This window comes from Motacilla alba, chromosome 2, assembly GCF_015832195.1.
Source record: "Motacilla alba alba isolate MOTALB_02 chromosome 2, Motacilla_alba_V1.0_pri, whole genome shotgun sequence".
NCBI lineage: Eukaryota > Metazoa > Chordata > Aves > Passeriformes > Motacillidae > Motacilla > Motacilla alba.
In genome coordinates, this window is record NC_052017.1 from 44,936,233 (window position 1) to 44,961,781 (window position 25,549).

Here is a 25,549-nt window from a genome sequence, read left to right on the forward strand (position 1 = left end):
ATTTGAGGTCCAGCATCAAAGAGGAGCAGTTTCTACCCGTGCTGCTCTCAGAAGGCGAGGCTCCGCAGTAAATCTGTGGTTAGCCTCCTGAAAGCCCCTGGGCAGTGCTCAGCCAGTCTGATCTAGACAACAAGAACATTCCTGTCCTTGGGTTTGGGGATCCTTTGCTTTTCTAATCTAGGGGAGGGTTTGGGGCAAACAAGGCAAAGCCCAGGTGCCCCTGGGCTTTATCCTCCCAGATGCCCTGCAAAATAGCAGCACTGGAGCCTCAGATCACACAGTTGCTGGATAACATGACTGGTGTCAAATGTCCCCTCCCTTCATAATCTTTAATAACTTCACACAGCTGTGGTCTTTGTTTTTTCATGCCATTCATCAACCAGTTATGCGTGAAGAATACAAATAAAGGTGCTACTGCCCCTCCCTTGCACTGACCCTCAGTATCGGTATCCCAAGCAAACTTCACAAAGGTCAGTGAGGAGAAGCAGGCCTGAACACAAGGGAAATCTAGAGGACTAGGGAGGGAGGAAGCCCTCATTGCCTACAGGATAGGTCCTTCTGCACAGCAGTGCTCCTCTGTGATTTAATGAATGATGTTCTTTCTCAATGCATTACGAAGCTGGCTTTTCACAAGCCTTGAGCTGGGGAGCATGGGAGGAGGTCCTCATGCAGGTATTCCCATGCAGAACTTCAGGGCTGCATCCTGCTGTACCTTCAGTGCTGAGAGGAGCACAGCTCAAGGTTAGCCTGCAGCCTTGCTGCAGAGGGGAATTTGGGACATGACTCAGAGATTCTGCATCAGCCAGTCCTCTCCCCCATTCTGCCCAAAGCAGCCTCTTCAGTTTCAGGAGCCTTTGAGCAAGTGCCCAGCAAATCCAGGATTGAAAAGGGTGCAGCAAGGAAGACCTGGAAGACAGCAGGGAAGAAGAGCACACGCTGCAGTTCATCTGTACAGCCCCCAGAGTCCCCTGTAGAACAGGGGACACACTCCCCACACACACAGAACGGGCTGGGGGAAGAGTAGGCCTTATCATGATCAGGAGACACGGTGATGAAAGATATCTGCTAGTGTCTGTAGCTGTGTGCCATCTTTTCAGACAGGATGTTATTGTCTATTGTATTCTGACTTTGAGACTCTCCCCTATTTTTTCTAAACAGCAGCTCCACGATTAATTGCAAAGCACTGTGTGGGAGTACCAATTAGCACTTTCACTGAATGGCACTAGGATATATTTAAAACCCTTTATGGGTTTCTGCATATTTTTAACTCTTGGAAGAAACATTGTTTCCAGGGAAGCACATTGCTGATGAGACCAGCTCTGTAAATAACGGCAAACCCAGCTTTTTCAAGGTGGGAATAATTTGATACTCAGAGTGAGCAGGAAGCACAGAGCTTCACAGCGTATTTGTGTTAGTGCCAACCTCCCCAGGAGCACAGAATGCAGCACTGTGGAGCAATATTTACTCTGTGAAAGCAGAAACATACCTATGTGCTATGGCAGACGCACAACTTTTAAAGAACAATTCAGTTGATATTGAATCCAGCTTCTGCTGTGAAAATTAACTAAGTAGTTTGGACACTTAAGTTTTACAGTTTCTAGCTGAAAGAAATACTACTTTTTAAAAGCTGAACTAACTCTCATCTGTCTCCCTGAGTTTGGAAGAGGCTGCTGAGAAAGCCAGGAGACAAATGTTGCGAGGTGCCACAACTACACTGCAAATATGACAACACTTGTGTTTCTCTCAAAGTCCTGACTCCACAGATCTTTACAGAGCAAGCTCAGCTCCCTATAGAGAAAATTATGTTTTTTCTTCTCAGTTTCAGAGAAAGGTGTAAAAGTGCTGGGACAAAAAGCTCAAGAACTAAAAAGTAAATGAAAACATGATTAATCACCTTGGTTTTGAAGGCATGTAGTAGGTAGACTCCTCAGTGTTAATCCTCAAAGCTGAGTGGCTATGACTTTCAACACTCTTACATATGGAAGGCTCATCACTTCAGGAGAACTGGACTTCTCACACTGCCCAGCCCAAAGCTGCCCCCTCATCCCTGCAGTGAGAAGAGCCTGGTGTCTGGGACATCCTGCCTCCCTCTCCACAGAAGCTTTGGCACAGCACTTTGGCATGGGCTGCACGTGAGAAAAAAGCCACACGTGATTTTCAGCTGTGGCACGTGAAATCAAAAGTGCAGGGAAACAACATAAAGAGAGACTGAGACAGGGATGAGAGAGAGGACAAGCCACATATTATTATTAGCACAACAGGCTAATTCAAAGAATGTATTGGTTTTGTGTTTTTTTCCCCTAATGAGAAGTCAACTGCCACCAGATTTTTAATTTTGTGCATCAGAGCCCTCGTTACCATCTAGAAGAGGAGACCTTTATAACAGGGTCTTGCCACACATTCAAGGCAACAACACTCAAAGGCTGGTGTGAGCAACATTTCTCCATGCAAGGCATCCTGATGAGCTGAGGGCAACAGAGGCTTCGCTCCTCTTGCTGGAGAGCTGTTACCACTGCTGTGCTGCTGCTCTGCCATGAGGGTTTGTTGCCCCTCCTTGCCCTAGGCTCAGCATTATTGCTTGAATTTAGTGGGGTGGGACAATGCAGAGTTATAACCAAAGATTCACTAATTAAGGAGGGGACCAGCAGGTAAATCTATCCCTATCAACCCAGAGGTGCAGCCTGATAATTTTTTTGGGCAGCATGCAGGGCAGAGCTTCAGGGCTCTGGTAGGCTGCAAAGACCTTTACCTGTCAAAGAGTTAGCTCACATTGCTAACAGGCTGCAGCCCTCCTTGAGCTCGGACTTACAATGACTACACTGCCAGTGATGGCACCTGAGCATTGATAAACCCAGACTGGACCTGGATCCAGTCTACTGGATCTGGTCGGGCTTTGGAATCGTGGAGGTCTCCTGTCTGCAGAGTGAACTGAGGAGAAAAACCCCACAGCCTCAGAGAAGGGCATGAAAACCTCTCAGAGGCTTAGAAAAGCATTTGCACTGGTTTGAACTACCACAACCTTTGGGCTTCATGAAAAGTTGGGATGGATGAAGGTTCAAAGCAGTGGCAGAAGGAATAGACTGGAAAGAGGGCAAATAGAAAATAGGAAGTGGTCAGGCAAAAACAGGGAGAGGGAGAGGGTGAGGGAGGGTCATGCCACTAACAGGAAAATGTAACTGGAGCTCGAAAGCATCACCAGTGTACAACCACAATCTCAATCATTCTCATTTACTTCAACATTTTTTATTGCTCCATCACAGTTGCAGTCCTGTTCCAAAACTTAGCAGTGCCTGTAAAAAAAAAAAAAAAAAAAAAAAAAGTGCTTAGGCAGACTGACAGGGTTTTTTTAACTAGAAAATTTGGGTTTTGGTCTAGACTGCCTGGAGACAAGCATTTCAGAAAGCACTCCTTTTTCCTCTCCAATCCTTTCTGAACCCCAGCTCTGCCTAATTGATGGGCTCTGCATCATGGCACCTGCCAGAAAGATGGTAACACAGGTTTGGTTACATTTCTCTTCAATCAGCCCTTTGGCTCTGGGAGAGAAACAAAAGCAAAGAGAAAAATGAACATGAAGAGCCCTGCAACCTCAAGTGTTATCTCAGGAGTCACAGAAAGATCAACACTGATTTTTTGTGACTGCTGCCCTGAGCCCAGGCTGCACCTGGAGCCCAGAGCCTGGGGATACAGCAGCACTACAGCACACTTACCTCTCCTGCAGCCAGACAGGCTGTCCTGTGCTCTCCCTTCCCCCAAACCCTCCTTTCCTAAGCAACTGAGTATAATAAATTCCTGCTCTGCCTGAGCAAAGATCAACCTCGGGATTCACACCATTAAATGATAAAGTGTAGGAAATTAAACTTTGTTCCCTGGGAGCTTGTTCTGCCCTGTCTCTCTGCTGTTCCCAAAAGGGCAAGTTCAAAAGAGTAGAAAAAGCAGCGCAGTGAGCTCAGCTGCATTTCTCTGGTCTAGATGCTGCCCCAGAGTACCCAGGGAGACCTGGCTCCCCAGAGCAGTCTGCCTGACCCAGAGTATCCACAGCACTCCCATCTCAGTGCTGGTCCTGGCACTCCTAATGAAGGAGGACTGGGAAAACTGGGGTCATAGACCAGGCTCCCTCATCCATTTCTTCATCCCCATCCTCAGAAGGGAGTTTTCCTTTCTCCAGGAGGAGCTGCCATTGCAGGTCACGTTAAGGCACTCAGGCAGGGAGCAGAGAGGGGATGCCCTCACTCTCCCAGGGGGGTCTCTGGGCGTGCAGCAGGCTGAGATTAACCCAAATGACCCCGTGTTCCCAGGAGATGCGAGTCAGAGTGAGTCAGCTCCCATGAGACCGCCCTTTCCACTCTGAGCTGCATAAGAACCACTGTATTATTGATGGCAAGCTTAATGAGGGGGTGGGAACAGCGATGGAAAACAATCACACTCCTCGGAGGGGCACACACAGCCCCCAGTGCTCACACTCAGTCGTCTTTCTCTCTGGCCCCAGACGTGGTTTGTGTCCCAAGGAGATTTCTAAGCAGGGCTGCTCCTTGTGAAAGGTGCTCCTCCAAGGGGAAATGTTTCTTTCCTGTGCAGGATGACCAGCTTTCCCCTTTTCCACCAGCAAGCTAACTGGGACAGGACCTGCCACCTCTGGAGACCCACTGTCATCCTTTTTCCAGCCTGCAACAAGGTTGTGATCTCTCCCAGAGAAAGAGAGCAAAATCACCTAGGCCAAGCTCCAAAGAAGCACACCATTGACTCTGCTGTGGCTCAGGGGAAGTGATGAACCCACAGGAATGGATTAGGCTGCTAAGGAGCACAGCAGGCTTGATCTGAGATCCGCATGCACCACAGATATTTTCGGGGGGAGGGGAGGGGCCAGCCTGGTCTGTGTTTTTTAAGGTTGTATTTCTGCCTGGTTCAGCAAATATTAGTCTATTTGTGTCGGTGGCAATCAAGCTGCCCCGGTTTAGCCTCTCTCACCTGGAAGCAAAAGTCAGCCAGCTCAGTGTCTATGAGATTGTGGCGTAAATTTGAAAAGATAGACAAACTGCTGTTTATGACCCTGCTTGGGTTTTCCAGCCGGGCCAGCAGATTTTCCTTGTGGCGGCTGCCATCGCATACTGCAGAGCCTTTTTCTTCAGAAGGGCGGCAGTTTAAATTGGAGTGAGACTTCCAGCACCTGCCAAGTTCAACATGCCTCCGAGACAAACACAGCTCTGTCCGTGAGAGGCACCCGGCTGCTGAGGCTGTGCAAAGGCCAGCTCAGCTATGGAAAACATCAGGGAGAGGACTTGGCTGCCTCAAAGTGCAACTCCTTCTTGTAATATAGACATAAACTTTTCAAGGAAGGGTTGCTGGAAGGGCAGAGAGAAATGTGAAATACAGGCCCAGCTATTTTATTTTTATTGTTATTATTATTATTATTAGTGCAAGAGTTCATTCACAGTTCCCCTAAGCTGCACACAGGCATTGCTCTGTGTGCTGGCTGTCCCTGCGCCAGGACTGCTCTGCCCTTTCAGCACACTCACCACATGTCCTAGAGTTGGACCCCATCTCACTCTGTCCCTGTCCCCACCAAGCTGCATCCCCAGCAAGAAGGGATAGAGTAAAACTGGGACCCTCTCCAGGATCTCTGGATATGCTCTCCAGGATCTCTGAACTGCCTCTCCGGGATGCCACTGGAGAAAAATTGAAGCATCCTGGGCAACATCCTGGTCCAGGAGTTTGGGGGACCATCCTTCAAAAGTTAGTCTGAACAGCATTGATTCCTTCCTTCATGTTTCAGGGAAAGAGTCAGAGCACCTCAACCTCCCATCCAGAACCAACATCCTGGTGGAGAGCATCAGAAGATACTGGACCTGCAGCAGTGCATGGAGAAGAGCAGCTTGCTGCCCCAACCTATTCCTATTCCTGTTTCTCTTGTGGGAATGACAAAGGTTTGCCCTCTTCATCCTCAGAGCCTGCAGTAGCCCACACAGAAGAGCCAAGCTCCCATTGTCCGCACAAGGCTAGGATCTGTGGTTAAAGTAACCTTTCCAGTAACCTGGCCATTTATAAACCCATTCTGCCAGCCTCATTATCTGTCCCAATTAGCTGGCAGCTCCCACCAGGAAGGTGTCTGTAAGCAAAAGAGAGCCATTCCTCTCCAGGCAGAAAACATTTAAAAGAGGCCCTACACAGCCACACAATGTGGGGATCCCCAAAATGTGATGCCGGAAGAAAGAGCAGGAACCATGGGTGATGACCTACATGTCTTTTTGTGAGTCCTTTACATTTTAGTCCTCTAGAAGCAGCAGCACAAGGGCCTGATTAACCAAAATGAATATAAAAGCTCCTTGTGCCACAGTAAAAGATGAAGGTAAAAGGAGGACTTTTTCCAGACTGGCGCATGAATTAGCCCTACAACCTGGAGAGAGGGATGGAGTGAAAACGGATCTGCTGCCAATGCTAAATCTGTTGCAAGGAGCAGTTTTAGGAACACAGTGGCAGCTTTGACCCCTTATTCTCACTCCCAGGACTGTGTTAACAAGCTCAGCCCTAAATCCTTCAACATTCTCTGTGTGAGCAGATCACCACTCCCAGGCAAAATCCATTTGATCTCAGTGGCCCTCCTGGGGCTGGTCAGGGAACAGGTCATGGTCAGAAGAGACAGAGAGGCTGGGAAGGGAGAGGAAGGGGAAATAGCTGTGGAAACATTTGGGCAAAGTGCAGCTGAGGCCTTGCCCACTCAGATGTCATAAGAGTTCCAGCTGTAGGGACTTAATGAAATGCAAAACTGATGGAGTTGAACTGCTGGGCAAGTGTCTTTGGACAAAATGGCCTCACTTTTGAAAACTCTGACTCAGAGAAACTGGGATTCTCCTTGGAAATGCATCCATATCTAGAAAAGTTTCCTAAGGTCCTTACCTGGACCTGGTCTTGACTGATTTGTCTTTCTTGTTCTCCTCTGCATTGTTTTGCCAGGAAAGGCATCAGAGCAGCTTCACAGTTTGAACATTGCTCTGCCCAGCTCCAAGCAGGAGCGTGGTAGATCTGTGTCTTGCATCCCAGCTGAGTGCCCCAGCTGTTCGATACTTTTTCTGTATTTCTTGCCTCCTTCTTTTTTCTTTCCCTGCCATCCAGCACCCAAGAAATCCATCTGATTTTCCCTATTTTCTCTGTCCCTGGAATTCATTCTCAGTCCAGTAGATCCAGCTAAATTATTCACTGAAATCATTATCATTAATCCAGCCTATTTGCTGAGCCAGCCCTGATGGGCAAATATATTTTTCATTCCTAAGTATTTGCCAAAATAACCTGGGTGAGCCATTTAGCCTGGGGCCATTCACAGTAGCTATTTGTGTTCCTTTCCATTAAAACTCATCTCTTCCATAATGGCCAGTACAAGCCTTGTGTGGTGTCAAAACCCCACCTGGCTGCTGTTTTGAGCACCTTGATGCTGGGCACAACCCCCTAAACCATTTTTGCCTTGGCAGCCTTTCTGTGCTGCCAGAATGGCACAACACAACTTGGCAGAACACAGCACTGGAGGTGGGGCTGTAACTCCCCAAATTAATGCCTTTCCTTTAGATAAATATTCCTTTTTTTTTTTTTTTTTTTTTTTATTCTCCCCAGTCATAACTTTTCCTGGCCATGGACACCAGAGTTACGTGGATTTTCTGTTTGCTTCTTCAAAAGTGCACATGCATATGGGTGGAGAAATTGTACAAAATGCCAAAGATTATATTTTTCCAAGTGTTGTAGCAGTTCTATGGTTACGGTCACAGAGAGCAGAGGAAATGCAGACGTTCAGCAAAGTGGCCACAGGAGCTGGAACTGAGCCTCTGTGCATAAGAGTGGAGTGTTTAACACAGGCAGCCATAGGCTCAGGGATCTCTTTCAAAATATAACCTGAGCAGTGTTGAAGCCTAATCTGTTGGGAGAGTAATTTCTGGGGATGGCTGCTTAAAAACTACACATTGCTCTGTTTGCTTGTTTCTATTTCCTAAACCCTGGTAAGACTTGCAACATCCTCAGATGCACAGAACCCTTTAGTCACTATGTAGATCATTGCTATTTGCTAACAATGCCATACGTGTTTAAATAAATTAAGCTGTTAGCTATGCGTGCATATTGCAATTTGAAGGATTCACTCCCTGCTAAATATGGGTCTGTTAGTAATTTATTTGTTGTAAACCCTGACAAATTAAAAAGCTCTCAGCTACTCAGTCAAGTTTTTATCAAAAATACTGACACTTAACCCAGAAGATTGTAAACTGAGCCCAGCCCAGGCCCTGCAAACATAAATAAAATTCAACTTTTGAGATGTGTGGTGTTTAAAAGGAGCCCTGGATTTGCCAGACAACAGTAACTTCATTCCTTCAGACTCCACAATCATAAGGATCCAAATCTGTGGTTGTTCTTACAAGCAGTATGACAGAAGAGAAAAACTGCATGAAACCTCTTTCAAATTTATGCCCAAGAAGCCAAAGTCGATTACACCAGATATACATTTGGCCCATAAACTGCTGAAAAGCAAAAAGAAGTTATTTTCTTAGCTTGCAAGACAGAGGATCCATCCTTGGACAGAGCCATGGTCAGCACTAAAGCCATTCCTCCCCTGCATCTCCTCTGGTATCTTTTCCCTTCTGCTGTCTGCCACAGTCATCTTTGGATCATGCAGCCTGTCTCTGACCATCTTCTTCTGCCATCTTTTGATTAAAAAATGATCATCAGCCTCCCGTGTAGCACTGGTGGCAGGATGCAGGCAGGCAGGTCCTCTGGAGCTGCCAACCTACCTGCAGCTCACACTGATTTATTTTCTATCCACACCTTGACAGTGTACCTGTGCCTGGCCAGAGAGGACTCTGCTTTCCCTGTGCCTCTGTCAGGGCTGTAAACCAAACAATAAAAATACTGTGTGTCAAGACATCAGATTTAGGGTGTTCTGCCTGTAAATTTTTTAGCCTCTAGTAATGAGTTTTTGCAAACAGGCGATAAAATGTGTTTGCACCCTCCATTTTAGGTAAAAACAATGCACAATAAGCACACCCGAGGAGAAAAAAGATATTGTTCCACAGCTTGATATATTCATCGTTTTACACCTACACACTGCATTAAATGAGTTGCCATCAATCAGCTAGGAAATGCTTTAGGTGTGAAGAGTGCCATGTTTTAGTGAACCAAAGGATGTGCTGCAGAGCCTTTCATCATGAGGATGGGGACACTGCTCTGGGAAATGGTTGTTTCTAAAGATAAAACCCCATGGATCAAAACTCAACCCGAGAAAAAACAGTAAAATTATACTGATGCTATGAAACGGCCCTGGATCAGCTCCCAGAAACAGCATTAACAAAGGAATTGCATAAAACCTCCACTTGCTGCTCTGCATACTGGTTCCTTACCTTCCTCTCCCTCCATCCCCACATGAGCAGGAGCCCAGCTGACACAAGCAGTGATTCTGTCCAGGTTGAAAGAGAAATTTGCATCATGTGGAAACTCATAAGCAAAGGGAGAACTCTACCACAAGGGCTATTTTTTTGATAAATGAGCCAGTCTTGAAACTTGTAGTTGTTAAAGTTTGATGGCTGTGGCTCATATTTGCATGAAAATTGTACCAGCTTCGTGCACCTGACCTCCAGGCAATTTTACTTAAAACTTGGATGTTAATACAAGCTAGGAATACATCTATGAAGAGAATCAAATCTTGTTCAACCTGACCTTGGATGTTTCCAGGTGTAGGCCATCCACCACTTCTCTGGGCAATCTGTGCCACTGTTTTACCACCCTCATTCTAATAAACTCTTCCTTATATCTAGTTTAGATTAGAACCATTACCTCTTGCTCTATTGCTGCTGGCCCAAGTGAAAAAGTTTATCCCCATCTTTCTTATCAGAAAGCACACCCTCAGGTACTGGAGGGCTATAAGGTCTTCCCAGGTCCTTCTCTTGTCCAGACTGAGCAATCCCAACTCTGTCAGCCTGTCCTCACAGGAGATGTGCTCCAGTCCTCTGATCATTCCAGTGGCCCTCTTCTGGATTCGTTGCAACAGGTCCAAGTCTTTCCTGTCCTGAGGAGTCCAGCACTCCTGACACCCTGGTTACACTATGCTGGGTAGGTATTGCTAGAAGAAAACAAAAAATGAATATGGCCTTCTCTAGGTAAGGCTCTGATGTAAATCTGAATTGAGGAAAGCTTGTGGAGCCTGATAGTCTGAATCCAGAAACACAAAGCAAAGTAGTCAGCTTTGGATGGACACAGGGCAAGCAGAGAAGACTGGCAGCATAGATTTCCTGCCACTGTTGTACATAGACCTCTACTTAAAACACATGATTTTTAAGTAAGAGATCTCAGGAATACATGGGAATCATGCAACCATAGCCCCAAGTTGCCGGCACCATTTCTGCCTCTGTCCTGGATTGCCAAGCAAATTATATTCTATTTGCCATCTGTATGGCTGTTGTCTTCTGGTAAGTTTTCCTTATCTCTTCCACAGTCACTCCTCCCTCTGGGGAGACATCTGCTGATAATAGGCTATTGAATGTCACTGCATGACTGATAAGAACTATAGCATCCCATTGTGAGATGCTCCGCCCAGAGGGAGGAGCCAAGCTTTCCTACACAGATATAATCTTGAGTTTTTGGAACACCAGCACTGCTTCGCCACTGAATTTCCCAAAGGAATGGCTGCCTCTTCCACTGGATTGTCGGAGGAAGACTCCATCCTTCTACAGGATCCCTCGTCCAACAGAACCACACCTGACACTCCAGGAGGACTGCAGTCACAATTCCAACTGGACTGCTATCAGTACCCTGACCAAGAGGGTGTCAGGTTGTGTTCTGACTCTGGCAGTGTTGTTTTGGTTTACTGCATTGTTTATTTTATCTTTTTATTTTCTTCCCTATTAAAGAACCGTTATTTACTGCTCCCATATTTTTTGCCTGACAGCCCCTTAATTTAAAATTTATACCAATTCGGGGGGGGGGGGGGGGGGGTGGTACATTTTAGATTTCAGGGGAGGCTCCTGCCTTCCTTAGCAGGCACCTATCTTTCCAAACCAAGACAGCCTCTGACCACTGCAGTGTGATGAACCTTCTCACTGCCTGCCCCATGGGCACATGGATGCTTCCAGATGCACGCAGTGGGGCTGGGGATGAGGAGGGCCATGGGAAGGGACCAGCATCTTCTGGGAGGAACAGATGGTCTCAGCCTTCCCATTGCAGCTGCAGTTGCACCTGTTCAGAAATTGCTGCAAATTGCCAATTTTCATTATGCGAAGCACTGAAAACTTGTCTGTTGGAAACCACATTTCATCATAACCTACACAACTTGATCTTGAATGGCATCTGGGTGATTAAATGAAACTCCATTAGCCTGGGTCTATTTTTGAATCACGTTTTAACCACCTTCTCATTTTTACACCTGAGCAATTTTCATGCAGACCATCTCCCTGCTGCAAACACATGGGAAGCTGAGCCCAGCAGACTAACACAGGAGAAAGTTACAAGATTTAAAGAGGATTTGTGCCTGTCCCTCTCTCTCTGCAGAAATCCTGCCTGGGGACCAGAGCTCAGCTTTGTTTGAGGGTAGGGTCAGATGACTGCACTGTCAGAAATTGCCATGCTTTCTCCTGAAATACAGTATCAGTGCACACTGGTCACCTTGGAAAAAAAATTACTTGAAAGAGGTTATTCTCACAGGAACAAAACTCACCTTGCTGCCTGCTCTCTCTGCTCACTTCCAGGCAGTGATCTGCAACCAACTGCAGGAACAGGAGGGGCCAGTGAAGGAAGGGAATTGAATGCTTAAACACTTGGCTGCATACTATGAAATGTTTTACATGTAAAATAGGTTAAAGCATATCACGAGGAGGAGAGAATATGGAACAGCAGGTTCATGATTACTGGTATTGGTCTAAAATGCATTCCTGATAAAGTCAAAAAACACAGGAAAACAGCATCTTAAGGAAAAAAAAAAAGCTCAGATCAGATTTTTGGGTATTCTAAGGAGTCCTAAGCCTTGTAAAGAATTATGATTAGCCTGAATGACAGCATTCAAAGCACCAGGAGAGCTCAGTGAAGCAAATCACACTGAACTAAAATTAGCAGCAGCATCTAAAATTCAGCCGTCTACTTGGCATACACACACAATGCTTCCCTGGCCCCAGACCCATCACATCACTCAGCCTTCCCAGTGCCATCAGCTCTTTGCTTTAAAAAGCACTGCTGAGTGAATTGTTGCTGTTCACATGCAGCCTGCACCTGTCTGGAGGCAGCAAGCCCAATTGTTAGACACAGGTTGGGTTTTTTTCCTTAATGTTTCCTCCAAGGTTTATTTGCTGATTGTTTTCCAGGCAGCTGGAATTCAAGATGTAAAAGTGAGCACTGTCTGTCAGTGAAAGGATGGGAAAAATGGATATAATAGGATGAGATCATATGTCTAGAAAGAAGCTGGAATCCCACGTGGCTCAAAATGGACATGAACCGTGTCCTGAAAAGAGCAAGGAGGGGTTTACTGTGGTTCACAGGCTATGGGGCAGTAAGACAAGAGTTAAGGTCTGCTTCTAGGGGGTCTTGGCAGACAGAATCAGCGTGGAAATAAAGGTTTGTTGCTCTGCCCTAGATCCTGTGTGTTGCATGCACCTGTGCACAGCGTACACCTGGACTCACCCTATACATCTTTTCAGCCCTAGGCTCACTATTTCCATTTGATGCCTGCAGCCCCATATGCACACAGATCAAGCTCTGAGCCATGCTTAAGCACTCACTGTCCTTGCCCAGGCCCACATTCTTGCTTCTGGGATCTGGAGGAACTGGTGTGATTGTGCTACAGACTCATTTGCCTGTAGTAATCCCAAAGCCAGCTTTTGGAAGGTGGAAACTTTGAGCCCAATCCACGGTTTAGCTAAGAGTCAGCAGTGTAGATGGAAAGTATTCAGGTGAAGGGATCCAGTGCTTGTCGCCTTATCGAGTGCTTAGTTTTGAGGACCAGCTCCTCCTTGGGATCATGAAAAGGATGACACAGGGCATTAGGACAGAGTGGCAATCTACCTTCCTGTGCAGCGTTCATTTTCATCTATACAAAACCCCTCAGAAATGGATGGATTCAATGTTCTTGGAGGTCTTTCCTACCTAAATGATTCTGCAAGTCTATGAAGTACTGGGAAATGCTGAATGTGCTTGGGGATTTTTTTCTGAAGAAAGAGTAGGGTGGGAAATATCTCCTGTGGCTCACATCACAAAATCTTCCTATACACAACTAAAGACCAAGAGAGTTTCAGGTGCAATAAAAGCCCCATGTCCCATGATTACGTTGATGTAAATAACGGACATGTAGAAGCATCCCCATTTACCTTTTGCCAGGGCTTTTCACTTGTTTCCATGAGCGTTTCACATCAGATAGAACACTGGACTGGAGAGGACACCAGAATTCCCTAATACAGTAATTTCCATGCTACTATTTTTCTGACAGCCTTGATCTTCTGATGTCTCACAGTGGAGTTTCTTCTCACCCATATCCCCTCTCTGCACAGATCTGTGCTACCTGCATCCTTGTGATAAGGCATTTTCACAGGCTTTCCTGGATACAGCCTTTAAAAGAAGAATTACAATCAAAAGGATGCATTTGGGTGCTAATGGAGCCTGCTGTGGACCACCCAGTGGAAAAAGACACAATTTACAGACAAGGAGCCATGGAAGCTGCGAGATGAGAGAGAGTGAGGAAAGAAGGAGGTCCAGATGCTGGTCTGGCTTGGAACAACAGCCACCCATGTGCTTTGTTTACTTCATCTCTCTGTGTCCCCAGGCTCCATTTTACGTTCTGCAAAAGCCTTTCCCTGATACCATCTGCCACTGAACAAAAAGGAATTTGTCCTGCTCCCAAGCTCCTCCAGAACAGCTTCCCAACCCTCCTGCATCAGACCCACCACCCTATTTTATGCACCTCCTTGAGGTGGTTCGAAGATCATCACCAGTGCTGACCTTTCCTACTCACCTTACCCCAGCTGGAGACAGGCGGTGACCTGAGGCCCTTTTTAGTCAGGAGGTTTCCATTACTACCCTGATGCTACGTCATGCCAAGCTAGCAGTGACTTCCAAAAACACTTCCTGCCCTGATAGCAATCTTACCTTGCCATCCCATGGAACAGGAAGTATGGACACTTATCATTGGGACCAGCAAATTAGAAATCTATGGCCTGCAAGTAGCAGGTAGGATCCCCAAATGCTGATAAGCCAGCCAAAGTAAAGTGGGGGAGGACAGCACTTGCTTGGAGCACATAAACACTGGTTCAGAAACAGGAATAAAAAGCAGTTTGAGGCATGATCATTCAGGCTGTTACTTTTGTGTTTTGCCTGCCTAACATTTTGCATGATAAACAAAGGCTGAAGGTTTACTGAAATGCTTGGAGATGACTATTATTTGCAGCAGATCTCAAGTGCAGCAGGTAAGAGCCCTCAGGCTAAAGCCGTGCCTTTTCCTAGACTTGCACACTGCTATCCCAATTTTGTCTGTAGATGAAGCACTAAAAATGAATAAGTTTTGCTCCCCCTCATTCCTTTCCTTACTTCTCTTCCCCCTGCTCACTTGAGTTTGCTGCAGAAACCTTCTAGCACTGAGCCAAAACACCCCACAGCAAACCAGTGCCCTCTTTTAGAGATGCTGGGATCGATCCCATGCTGCTTGAATACTAGTGCCACATACTGTACTGCAGATGCTGGGGACTGAGGGAAGAGGAAAGCAAGGGGGAGGAAGAAAAAAGCAAAGGACAGAAGCTGAGAAACAAGGACTTTGTCATGGCAGCTGTTCTTGGGCCTGGCTTGAGGGATGTTGTTTGGCATTGGGAAACTGCACACAAAAAAACTTCCCCTGCAGGAACGTCAAGAAGGTTATGAACACTTGGGACTTGACAAACATCAGCTTTTCCAGAACACTTTTTCTTACACACACACACACACGCAATGAAATGCTGTATTTTTCCACAGAAGCCCTGCCTGATCTTTAGCCCAAGATGGAGGCAAATGGGAGCAGGACCTAGATGTGAACAGCCTCTCACAGCATTTCCTAACTTCTGATCAATGGACTCCATAACTGCAGGAGCCTCCTTTTCCAGTTTGTATGTGTCAGGATGTTGATTCACACACATACATGGACACACACAAGGTAGGTTTTCAGCCACCACCAGCATGCAGAGCACTGCTGAGAGCAGGGAAGCCATGAAGGTTGTGCAAGCCAGACAGCAAACTACAGAGCAGAGAGATAAGACATCTCCCAGGCAGAACAGCACTACACCCATCATCTGAGTCATGGAGGTAGGGTACCCAAGCAATAATATCAATTGTTTTGCTCTGGTGGGGCTACTGGAAGATTTGGGAAGAGGCAGCAGAGTTACACTGGACACAAGTACGCAGCAACAGTTACTGCTGCCATCTTCCTAAACCTTTCCAAATGGACCAACCATTAGATATGTCCTCTCAAATCAATTTACTGGGTTAGCAGGCAATGAAGGAATGAGCTTCCCCCTCTGCTCTGCATGCTTAAAGAGAGGATAAGATTGCCCAGAAACATGTTACCTGACCAGACTAGGCACTCATCATGCATCAGCCTCTAACAGATTGCAGCCTCCCAGATTTGTATGAAGATACAGGTATTTTTCCTGATTTTAGGGAAGGACTGCCAACAGTTTATTTTGCAAATGTCCTCTCTGGCAGCAGCAGGCCACCCAAGTCCCATGGCAGAGTTAGTTTCCCACCTGGATGAGCACAAATTTAACAATCAGGAGAAGGTTTTGCAAAAGGCCCTTTGGTGGCTTTCATTGCTTAGGAACAAGGGGCAGATAACCCTGACTACAAGTTTTGCATAGACCATTTTCAGATTTTCCTCTCTGGGCCACACAGACTTTTGCCTGAGGCCTTGCTACTTTAAAAAAAAAAAAAAAAAAAGCCAAACTTAATCTGCTCGACAGATTTGTTGGCAAGATATGGATCTTACAGTTAATTCTGTCTGAGTACTTGTTAGACGCACTTATGTACATGCATGTTTTTATTTACAAAAGACTGGCACGCCCATGTCTGGCTCACTTCATAGCCTTTGTTCCAGAGACCTGGTAGGGCTTCCTAAAAACAGGATCTCCTGTTAAAACCTATTATTCCATTTGCAAATAATGAGGTTTACTTTTGCTTTTGATAGATACTCGGAGGAGTAGATCTTGACTGTTTTGAGTCTTCACAGCTCATGAACGAAGGAGAGGTGTCAACACAGATAAGACAAGCATGCTTTTAAGTCGGAGCAAATACTCACAGAAAATGTACTGCATTCCTCCAGCCTGGTAACCCCTGAGTGCACTGGGCTGCTCTGTTTACTCTGGAAAGGAGTGACTCCCTTCTGTGCAAGAGTTAGACAGAGGCTCATAGAACTGACAAAGTTATTTGTTACAAATAATTTTAGAGATTTCAGCCTTCAACACTGACAGTTTGTTTGCAAGCAAGGCTCGTTTTTACACAGACCTCTATTCATTGCTAACCTCTCCTGGCAAGTACTCCAGGCAAACAAATTTCAGCCTCTCAATTGTTTGCACGCTGTGTCCACTTGCTATTCTCAGTTCTGTGGAGAGTGGTGGACTCCAGGTTCATGCATGAAAAGGAAGAGTTAATTCCCTCTGGTCTAAGCAGAAGGAGGCAGCCCAGCCTGGATCAGCAATGCCCTGGTAGGAAGCACACCATGCCTGGACAAATGTACTGACTACCAGGTCTGCTGGAAACTCCAAGACACCCAGGAGACACTGGTTGTGTTGTGATAGATGCTTATGGTATTTTTGGCAGGTGAATCATTTATTTGCTGGAAACTAAAAAAAATTAAATAAAGTCTGCTGTTTCAGGGTAGCCTAAGTTGTTTGTGAATTTGGGCAGATCCACACATCATGGAGTATTTGAACATTTAGGAAGCCAAGCAGACTGAGAGCAAACTGTTCCAGTTGCTGCTGGGATGAAAAGGTTAATACTCCCCATCACAATTCACTGTCCCAGCATTTCCCCACCCTAAGGGAAGTTATCACATTGACCTTTTCTAGCCACTTTAATTGTGGATAAAATTGTGGATTGTTTGATTACTTCCAATCTCAAACATGTAAACTCTCCAACTTAATAATAAAAAAAAAATAGAGAACATACTACCATTAAAAAGATTTTTTAAAATTTGCTAGATCTTTAATCACTGCACAATTCAAAGTTACACAGGTATTGTAAAGTTACACAGCAATAACAACTGATGGCAAGGATGTGGGGAAAAAAGTTATGACAGCCGGGGAGGGGAGGAGAGGAGAGGAGAGGAGAGGAGAGGAGAGGAGAGGAGAGGAGAGGAGAGGAGAGGAGAGGAGAGGAGAGGAGAGGAGAGGAGAGGAGAGGAGAGGAGAGGAGAGGAGAGGAGAGGAGAGGAGAGGAGAGAGGAGTAAAAATTTGGACCAACAGCTGAAATAAGTCATCAAGGTCAACAGCTGAAACAGGGATGTAAGAAGAGAGCAGGCAAGTTCATAGAAGAGAAATACCTTGGGTGTTACTAATACATAGAAAGCACATTTGAGGAAATCCCTGAAGATAGCTGAAGGCCAGGAGCACTCTCAGGAATGCATGCTTGACATGCTCAAAGGCTTCCTCAGGCACCCACATCTGGGCACTGCTGGAAGCAGGACACAGCACTAAGCAGATGCGTGGTCTGGCACTAGAGAGATACTTGACACCTGGCTAAACAGATGTGGTGGGCAGCCTACACACCTGAGGAGCTGGATGCTTAATTCAAATCTCTGGCAGCTCCAGCTGAGAAAGTCTGATGAAGAGACAATCCATGTGGGTAGTAATGATGTAGGGCTAGACTGTGGGATGAAGAGGGGGAAGGTGGTGAGGGACTTTGAGCACTACCTGTTACATTAGTAACATTGCACTCATTGCATAGTCAAGCAGAGCTTTTTTAAAGGGTCTTTAAAGACTATAGAGCAAGAGCCACTTGTTCACTGTGAGAACAAGTGATGGCAATATGTGAGGAATATAAGCTGATGACAAGTCTGTTTTCTACATCTCCTCCCAAGGATACAAGTGTCCCTGTGATCAAGTAGCATTTGCTAATACATGCTTCCAAGAAGCACTTTTCTAGTCCTTAGAACCTCTCCTAACAACTTTACAAAAGTAACATTGTCTCCACTTTTTAAGGTCAAAAAGACTAGTTTTTTCTTTTAACAAAGGCTGTTGGAGAAAGTGGGATAAGTGACAGCATCTAGATTTGATCTGCATCATTAATGCTGACTTCTAAAGAAGGCAGTTCACACAGGGCAAGTGACAGGATCAAATATGTTGTTTAGGCAGGCACAAGAAGAATAACCATCCATCTTCCCTGCATCCTGAAGCTCTCCAGAGTGTGTAAACGACAACACTTTCATGTCACTAGATCAGCCAGTTGGAACAGTCCTGGGACCACTTGTTTCAGCAGTTAGTATTGCTTGTACACAATCTCCCTGTAGGGGAATCACAAGGTCTTTTTCTAGACGTGCTAAGAGAACTAAAGCATCACCTCTCAGAAATCCTGCGGTGACTCAGGTAGATTTACATACTGTTGTTGGCCACAGGTAATAGACAAAATCTGTTTTCCTATGGCATGGTGGAATAGAGTTTTAAGAGTATCAGGAGGATGTTGAGCCCTTGATGTCCTATTTAACTTCTGTCTGGCACTGGCAAACAAACTTAATTATCACAGATGTGAGGGCAGATGAGGAGAGGTGAAAGGTTTGGTAGGAACCGCAGGTTCATCTCAGTATGTGTCCAAGTCATGGAGCTTTAGTTTTTGAAAACCATTTGGGATTTGCACAGACAAACTTTGAGTGGTCTGCATCTTGCACTGAGCTACTGAAAGCCAGGTACCATGTCGAGACATAAGCTGAACAAAGCCCATGGCTCAAGCACTGGTCCTGGGAGCAGTTTGCCAAGTCAGCCTCATGTCCAGCCTTTCCAAGGTATCTGAGTTCACTGGCCATTGCCAAACTGCTGTCCTAAGCCATAAGTAATGCCTGTCTTAACTGAGAGACCAATCTGTAAGCTCAGCACAGATCACAAAACCACAAATCACAATTTGTGTTGTGATTTCTGTAGGAGAGTAGTATACATTCCCCCCATGCCAATTTCTACAGACCATTCATGTGTGTCTTTGCCTAGGAATTGTACCCAGAGCTGAATCAACAAGGATTGGCATAGCAAAGGATGTGTGCACTCAGCATCAGGCCCATGAAGACATGAGATCCTCCCTCACCTTGCATACTGAGGGTCTGAAAACTTCCTCTCTCCACATCTGATTTTCCTTTACTAACAGCGTCTAAAGCAAGGTGCAGCACTGACCCTTTCTCCCCCATGGAGATGGGGTATGGTGGTGTGGAAGCCCATGGGGACAAAGCTGTACAACTTAGACCCTCCCTTGCCTCAGGGAATGGGGTGAATGGGTCTCTTTGTTCCTAAGAGGACCATCCCCATTGGTGGCAAGAGCCCTTCAGGCAGATGCTCTGGGCAAGTATTAATGGTGAGCCTTGCCTATAGGGATCCCAACTCATTTGCTGCATGTCAGCTTCTGGGCCTCATTCACTCAGAATTCACTAATCTATAGGGTAGCTTTTTCCAGTCAGAAACTCTAACAGCTAGAGATAAATTAAAGCCGGAATTGGAGCTGGACCAAGAACATTTGAGTAATCCATCCAGCCTAAGCAAGATCCCCCAAGACAGGAAATCTCAGCAAGAGCCTAGAAAGAGATTATAAAAGAAAATAAGCCCAGGCACCACAGTTGTGATGGTGGGATGGCCCAGCAGAAATGAGAAAACATCAGAGGCTATAAAGCCCACTACTTCTTCTGGCTGCTGTAAGTGCAAGTCAAAGTATAAAGCAACTTCAGCAGTGAATAGAACTTCTTTTAGATAGAGAAAAACAGCATCCTTTGGGACTTATGGTTTATTTCTTGCGGCTCTTGTGGCTACAGCATCTTCTGCTGTTTCCTGTCCCTGAGTACCTGGGAGAGGAAAGCTAATGAACCCCAAGCAGGAAAATGCAAACTCAGACTGAGCTGCCGCCTGTTGGTTGTATTTCCCCGATACCACCGAGTATGGTGATACCAACCCTGTCCTTAGAGGGAAACATACAGGAAAAAATGTACCTGCCATGGGCTAGAGCTACATCCCGGTACGTCCAGGTACTGGAGAGCCCATGGACCCTTGCAGTGGTGTTTCTCAGAGGCTAAAACCCTATTACAAGTGCCTGACCAGGATGTCAGGGACATTTGCCAGGTAGCAGCGCTGGGATTTTACAGGCCATTTCTTGGCTCAGGCCTGCTTTGCCTCTTGTGCAATAATGATGTTCTTGAGGTCAGAACTTTTGCCTTTATTGTGTAACTCCACCGACATGACTGCTCTGACTCTCAGTTCGGGTTCTTTCCACATTAACGGGGGTATATTGCTGGGGACAAGGGCTGGCCAATACACTTTCATCTCCCCCAAAGGCATCGCTGGCTAACAGCACGCAGCACACTTCCCATCAAAAATCCCACAAAAAGCTGGAACAATGTTTCTCTCGCTTGCACACAGACACATCACAGCCTAATGCAGTGGCTACACAGGACAAGTAAATTTCTAGCAAAAATGCCTTTAACTGTCCTTACTAGAGCACTGCCTTGAGGCTTGGTGAGGCTTGGGCATATAGGAAGGTGAATAAGCATAGAAAGAATGAGAAATCTGAGCGCAGACAAAGGGGACTTGTATCAGAAGTAAGTGGGAGAGAATTAGGACTGCCAAGCTTTTAAGAGGAATTGGAATTTAATGAAGTGATTGAACAAAGAAATTGAAAGCCTCCTTTGCCTCCTGTAAGGGTCGAATGGATCTGAGCAATACTCAGCTTGGCTGCATTACAGGGTTGTTATTTAATTTTAAAGAACTTGGAAGCTTTCAATGTACTTCATAATTCTATTGACATTTATGATTTGAGATACTTAATCTTGAAAACACAAACACAACGCTGATCTGTCTCTCACCCAAGAGAATTGGGAATCAGTGTCTGCAGCTTTTAAATGCAGCCGATCTAGGGCCTGCTTGCCACAACCTAGCCTTTACCTTGCTCTGATGATTCCAAGCAGGGACCTTGTGCTTTGCAGAGATGAATTATTCAATCCTGAATAACATTTTTACTTTAAAACTACTTTGATTCATATTTACGTTGCAAGGCTGGGACTCAGGTCTTGATCCTGGAGAAAGCCCCTGCCCTTTCCCCACTGTGTTTGGGGTGGGACACTTCTTATAATCCTGGCTGGGATGAGGGGACGCATGGCCACATCATCTCCACATCAGCAGCAGAGCTGGTGCAGCTTGCTTTTTAGACTCCTGACTCCATGGACAAACCAAGGACTTGACATGCCAGGTTAATTCCTGGGTATCCTAGGGCATCTGCAAAGCTACAGCTGAGCCTGTGTGCGTGTTGGGGGGTGTGCACATAAGCACACACTTGTTGTGCATTGTACAGCTGGCACTGGCTGGTTACTTCTGGCTCATTCTCTCTCTCTAGGCAAAGGATCCCACAGAAACCGTGAGAAATATTAAGTCTCATATTAGGACCAATATCCAATTCATATATTTCAAAGCTCAAATCTGTTCACATGTGAGGGCAGATGTTGCCAGTAATCGTGTATTAAAATAGAAGAATATATGTATCAAGCCTGAAATTAATTAGGATCTGATTCTGCTCTCATTAACAGGCATGAAATTCCCATTGACTAAACAGGACGTTGTACCCTTACAATGGACTTTGGTCCTTAATTTTCACACCACGAAATTGGCACTGGCATTTCAAAGGCATTACAGTAGCAGAAAGCTTGACCCTTTGTCTTTGCTACCCAATGTATTTTCAGAGTATGACCAATTTGTAAAGCTGAACATTACACTCCTTAGTTAGTGAATGAAGAGCCCTTTGAAGATCAAAAATGCTATTATTATTTCCATATTTCTGCCAAACCAAAGCTCCCATGCTGGAGCCATCTGTGTCAAATGCAAAGCGTTACCTCCAATACTTTCTTTCTGAGCAGACCACTCCCATGTGCCCTGGTTGTTCTGTTTCCATGTCTGGTTTCAACACCATTTTGTGAAGATGCAATCAACAAAGTGGCACTACTTCAGGGACAGTGGGAGGTGCAGCTGGACAGGATGGCAAAGCAAGCTCTGATTTGGATTTCACAGTCACGTTAGGGAGCAATAACCCAACAGCCATCTCAGGTGTCAGCAGAGATGGAGGATGTGCTGGAAGTGAGGCAGTGGATCACTGGTGCTCTGGGATGGGTGGGCTTGAGGCAAGGAGGGTTGAGAGGGACCAGGGAGCAACAACCAAAGATGAGAGGAATAAGCAGCAGCAAGGAAAAACTTCTTCTCAGCTGCCTTGCACTCAGCACAGTGCCTGGCTGGTGGTGGGTTACAGTGTGAGTAGGGCATGGGAAAGCAGATGAATTGCAGATTTGGATGAAGTGGAAACCTCAAGAGCCTCATGCTTTGCAAAGGGATACAAGACTCCCTTTTGTGGGCTGCTTTGCTGAAAATCCTCCCCTCTGAGCTCCCACAGCCGCCCTGCATGCCTGTACAGTCAAAGGGCCATAGCCAGAGGGGGGCTGGAAATAATCTAGAGAAAAGCAAAATCCACAGGAATTTTTCCATTGATTTTAGTGCATTTTTGATCAGACCCTGGGTGAAGCAGAACTTGCATGTTTGATACCAAACTCTTCTGTCTCCAGAGAGAAAGAGGAGGGTTGGGTAGAAAAATGGGAAGTATGGGAGATGAAGCTGTCTCTCTTTTTTTTTTTTTTCCTTTTCTGTAAAGCTTCTGCTGTTTTGCAAACTAGCAGCTGCAGAGGAAAAGGGAGACGAAAAGGGCCAAATCACTGTGTGGAGGAAGAATCTGCAGTGCTGAGATGAGGAAAGTCTGCCCTTTGTGAGACAGTATTTCTGATCTGCAGGCGTACAAAGCCTTCATAATTGCTGGAGTCATTACTTGCAGTAGATGGCAGAGAGACATGACAGGTACTGCAGGACACATAATAAGCTGGAATGAGCAGTGATATTAATCCAATACCATCAAAGATCGGGCTCATCACAGGAACCCATTTAGAGTCCACAACAGCAGCCCTGATATTGCTAAGGAATATGTTTCATCTAAGTGCAGACCTCACTTCAGTCCACGGCCGTACATTTGTTATTTCCTCCTCTGCTCCCAGATGCTGTAGCTACAATTTATCTACCCCAGTTTATCCCATCCATGGATCTGTCGCACTGTTCGTTAGAGCCTGGATTCCTGCATTTTATCTCACTACCTAAACTATCTCCCATAATGAGGAGGCTGCTAACAACCTTACATAGTGTATGAAAAAATTGACTTATCTTCCAGCCCAGCTTCTGAGGCTGCAGGTGCTGAGCTGCTCTGGTGCACTTAGGGGCTGTAAGCTGAGTTTCAGTTGTCAAATATTTTCTGTTTATCATGATTCCCAGATGGAGCATCAGTGAACGCTCCAGAATACCCTCTCACTTCCACAGCATGCCAGGTAAAGAGAATACATCTAGACTGAAGGCAAGGCTGAAGCTGGGGATAATTTTTCCTCCAGCAGCCCCATGACAGCTTTCAGCACAGGAATGACAGCTAGGGATTTATGGCTAAGTTGCTGAATCCAAGCAGCCAGACACCTTACTCAGGCTGATTTTGTAGGGTTGGGAGACACAGGAAACAGCTGCTGAAACAGGATGGGAGGATGTGTTTAGTCAGAGTTTTGTGAAACATATTTCTGAAGGTTTATTAAATTCAAATTTGACTGTACAATTTATGGCCACTAAGCCTGATACAAGAGTTCCTGCAGGCAGACGTGGGCAAGAACTGGAGCTGAGCTGCATTTGACTTCAGCAGTTATTGTGCCCAATGTTGTGTTGAGCATTTAACCTGTTCTTTATTTTTAGCTCCTGAGTTTTGCACTGTGATCTCTCTGAACTTTGCTCCTTTGATAGTAACTAGAGTGCTCCATGCAAACAAAACAGGAGAATAAAGCAACTACAGCTTTTAACTGCTGCTGTAGGGGAAGCTGTGAGGCACAGCAAAAGACGCGTGAATTTTTACCAAAGAACTTAATTAGTTGATTGCTTATTTTGAAACTATAATAGCATGACCTAATTGAATTCAGAGATTCAGTAGCAAAGGCCTGGTTTGGATATACAAATATACCACAGCACTATAAAACCAAAACAGCCCTTGTTTTGCTACATTTCTGGAATATAATACATTTTCCTTCTAAAAAAGCAGAGTGACAAATTCCAAGGGCTGCACTTAGCTTCCCATCTTAGTTTTGTGGCTCTTCCATTTGTTGGCTCTTGTAAAGGAAAACTTGTTCAACCAGGGTTCAACTCTGCCTTGTAAACTTGATTAATTTATACAGGAGACTCTTCATATACCCCGTATAAACAAGGACAGCTAGGGGGACACAACTGGAAGGGAACTGAAACCACAGAGAAAACAGCCATAAGGGACTGCTGTTTGTACTGGGGAAGCACGAGCCACGCTTTGATCTTCAGATACCAGTTCCCTCCTTCTGCTGTGAACTGCAGCTCCATCTCCTTACCTGTGATTAATGCATCCACACTTCCGAAAACCTGCGGCACGTCGAGTGCCAAGTGAATTTTCAGGAGATTTACAGCAACGCTCTGTGTTAAAACTAAAGTCTTGGTCTCTATGATGCTTCACCTTCTGCCAGTCCTGTGTTCAACATTCCTGTACAGTTAAAAAGGAAACTCTTGTGTTCCCAGACTGAAGACATTAGCCTGTAACTAAGATAAGCTGGTAATGATTTATAAAGGTGTACATAAATCTATATAAGGTTATAGATTACTGGCAGGGTCCACCCACCTGATCAGTCATTTCCACAGCTGCCTGAGAGTTTGTGCCCAGCTACCAGCAGCAATGCTGCCTTGGCAACACTGGATGGTAATGTGCCACAGCCAATGGCCAGAGCACTGCGACAGCCCACGAGCACTCTGATTCCCTTGTGGATTATTAGCTCCACTTGCTCCTAGTCCACATGATCTTCCAAAGTTTTCTCCAGCAGCAATGGAGGGAGAACATGACACCATATGTCTATATTGGAGCCTCACAAGCATGCAAGAGGGCACTTGTTCCAGATCAGTTTTTTTACTTACAAATTTAAATTTCTTTTGCAGAGCAAAGTTAGGATTTTTTCAATAGGTTTAATCTGTATCACTTTTGCAGCAACACACAAAGATTTCTTTCAAATGTTTCCTAGAATGCTTTTCGTCCTTGAATTACTGAAATAAACACTCCATCTTAAAGGACTCAGGATTCCTTGAGCTCAGAGGAGCTTTTATTCAGTGGTAGCAGTGCCAATGGCACTGCAATTAGAAGCCATTTTCTGTTAGATCATCAGAACAATGATACTCTGCACAATTTCAGATAAAGGTCCACAATGCACCCTAATTTGCAGGAAATTATTTGCTTTATTATAATTATGTCCTTAGTTCAGTATTCAAGACTTAGAGA

At 45.5% G+C, this 25,549-nt stretch overlaps 1 long non-coding RNA gene across 1 annotated transcript; it reads right to left on the reverse strand.

Moving 5' to 3' along the window:
- Positions 1 to 3,216: 3,216 nt before the first annotated feature.
- On the reverse strand, positions 3,217 to 24,817 carry LOC119697956. The gene is made up of 3 exons (XR_005256008.1): positions 24,618 to 24,817; positions 9,802 to 10,087; positions 3,217 to 3,290 (listed from the first exon to the last, which is right to left on the reverse strand). It is a non-coding gene; the product is annotated as an uncharacterized LOC119697956 (long non-coding RNA).
- Between the last annotated feature and the right edge of the window lie 732 nt (positions 24,818 to 25,549).